The sequence below is a fragment of the Pinus tabuliformis genome, chromosome 1_1 (genome assembly GCF_031772625.1).
Source record: "Pinus tabuliformis cultivar Carrire ecotype Pingquan chromosome 1_1, CPIR1, whole genome shotgun sequence".
Taxonomy (NCBI): Eukaryota; Viridiplantae; Streptophyta; class Pinopsida; order Pinales; family Pinaceae; genus Pinus; species Pinus tabuliformis.
Window position 1 is genome coordinate 436,879,479 of NC_142297.1, and position 3,010 is coordinate 436,882,488.

The following is a 3,010-nucleotide window of genomic DNA, read 5'->3' on the forward strand; positions in this document are numbered from 1 at the left end:
CTCAGGTCAGTGGCTTAACAAAGCTTATAAAGTTTTGATTAAGAGTTGGGAGAGTAGATTGAGGTGTGATATGCTTGTGTCGGTATCATCAATAGTAATTAACTATTGTAAATTATGGATTAAGTAAACATATATAAGATGAATGGGTTTGTACCATGAAGAGTTGAATTCGTTTATGTGATAAAGAGATGATGTGAGAACAAAATGGAGATGGTATGTATATGTTAGGTTATGAGAAATAGACTACAAAAAATAATGGTTAGATCTATTAGAAGATTCTGAATATTATGATTTATCTAATATGTTAGTGATGGAGTAAACATATTATGCCCTAGATGATATCTATATTTTCTTCTATTTTGTGTACAGATGCTATATTTATGGTGAAATCTCTATACTAACCAATTGACAAACATCAATGTTAAGGGTTAAGTAAATTCGTGTTGGGGTCTTAACTGGTCAAGGCAAACTCCCTCCTAATCCAAAATTAACTTGATTCTATTCTAACCTGAACCTAGGCAAATATTTGGGAAAGATGATGGAACTAAATGGTAGAAGGAAGGAAAGAGGAATGCAATTTTCCTTGGATTATTTAAAATTTGTACCAAATTAAATGTTTTTGCCTTTAGTATTTTATAATTTTGCACTATATACATTGTAGAAAAAAAAATAAAGAACACCTTCTTTGATAATTTTCACTGTCCTCACTCCATCCCCACAGGGGCCTAGTCTCTTATATTGTCTTTGACAATCCCCGGTTTGAGAAAATAGTTACATTTGATGCCCACATCCACTGAGGCAATGAAGTCTCCAAGCGTCCATGACCAACAACCCACACTGTAGTTGACTCTAAATCCAACAAAGTACTACACATGGAATCATCTTCATCTTCACAATTGAGAGGAATAATACTTCTAGGGAAAGACTACATGGATGTCATTGAATCCCACTTTAATTTTCGGGTTTATTTACTCATGAACTGATTTGATGCGAGAGTGAATGCATATAGGATGTATATTGAAATAAAATCTAGTGCTCCCCACAAATTAATATTTCCAATGAAAAAAATCAGAGAAAATGAAGCAAGGGTCAATAGGAAGAAAAAAATTTCTTGTATAAAGCTTTGGTGATCAATCTGTGCATGTGAACCCACAATGAATAGAGAAACCAATCCAACCACTACACAGGTAATAAAAATTGCTCCTCCTAAAATAGTATTGAGTCCCACCTCACCAACATCAGCCCACATAAAAGCAACAATACTTGCAAACAGATGAGGTGCTCCATTTCCAAGAGGAAGAAGAGTAACTTTGGCCACTGTTGGTGGTAGCTTCAAAATCTTGGACAATTTCTCTAAAAAACAACAAAAGTAATCTGTCACAGTGTTACCCAACATATAGAATAACACAACGAGCTAGAGAGCTAAGATGACAACTAAAGATGGGCCATTTGTCACATGTGAATTATAAAAATGATATGTACTAAAAAGCTCCCCCAGATGTGCACTGCTTGTGGGCTTCCATATCCTGTGTGTTATTTCAATCCTGCACATAGAGAATCAGACTAAACATTCTGTATAATTTCCAAACCATTTGGTAGCACAAGGCTTGTTTCTGATGAGTTTTCTGTTACAGGGTGTTGTTGCTTATCAGCTGGGATTTTAGCCAAAATTCCTTAAAAATTAAGGCTTGGTTATGATGGGTTTTGAATAAGAATTTTCGACCTGTTGCAGTCTATATCCGAAACTGAATCATCTCTATTAAATATCCATTTTTGTGATGCTTTTGGGCCACTGTTAGATTCAAATCTCTTCGACCTCCATCTAAAAGAGGCTTTTGAAGAATCCCCACAAAGGGAAAGAGGGGATTTCAAAAGGTTTTTTGCGGTTAGAAAGAAAAAAAATAGAAAAAAAAACCCTAGATTATATAGTATGCGAAAGTGTTTTCTTAGTTTTCCCAAACCTGGTTTTGCCATAATTTTCACTCAAAAAACCAAATTATATTTTCCCAACTCTACTAATACAATTTGGGTCATCGATTTTCTGTATTTTCCACAAGCTTGATGAGGAATTCAACCTTCGAAGGCAAAATATTTGGGAATTTCTATGCTCCCAACCCGTAACAACCATTATTTAAAAGGATAACATATGTTTTTTCTAGACATAAAATGCATACGGGTGAAAAATTCTGATCATGGGCATAGATGAAATAGAAAAAACAATCAAAAGGGTACCTAAATTTGACTTGCAGTCATTGATTTAGTGGGTTCTGCATCAAATATTGTCATTGGAAAGTTCATGAAGACCTCTTTCCCCATTTATTATCTGCCAAAAAATGGCTCTTACATGTTTAGTACTAAACAGGGAATCACATAAAGAATTCCAAAAAAAACCACGTTGCCGTGATGGCACAAAAGTCGGTCACCCTTTCCATTTATTCCGCGAATGTAAAACACGGAGACAGTTTCCGTAAGTCAAACACTTCGCGAATCAAACACCCTTGTACCAAATCCTAAAAATGATGCAAATGAAGATCTTTGTCAAATTATCACAATCTTCTACAATAGCTATCGTAGCCATGGAAGATGAAGCCTAGACTTCATAAAAGTAGTGGCTACCTATAATATCAACATTTGGCATGGACCTTGACTCTTGAGTCTTTATTACTAGTGAAGAGAGTGGGGACACGATTTCGCTGGTCTACTTCTTATGCAACTTCCAATAGAGATGGTAGTTTTCACTATCCATATGCCACGTGGCGATCTTTTATTAGGTAAAGGACGACGAAAATAATCACTGGCCATTAGTTGGCGTGAACAATGTCTTCTAACCCTAACCCCGCAGTGAAAAATGTCTTCATCATAATTATCATGGACACCATAAACAACAAGCACAAACTAAAGAGGGCCTACAAGGCATAACACTAAAATAATTGATGATGTTAATAACAGAGTGGAGAAGGATGCCATCACATCATACCGAGAACTAAATTAGCAGAACTTAATAAATAAA

At 35.4% G+C, this 3,010-nt stretch overlaps 1 pseudogene; it reads right to left on the minus strand.

Annotated features, from left to right (window-relative positions):
* Positions 1–646: 646 nt before the first annotated feature.
* Positions 647–1,523, minus strand: LOC149213597 (cation/calcium exchanger 4 pseudogene; annotated as a pseudogene).
* Positions 1,524–3,010: the final 1,487 nt, after the last annotated feature.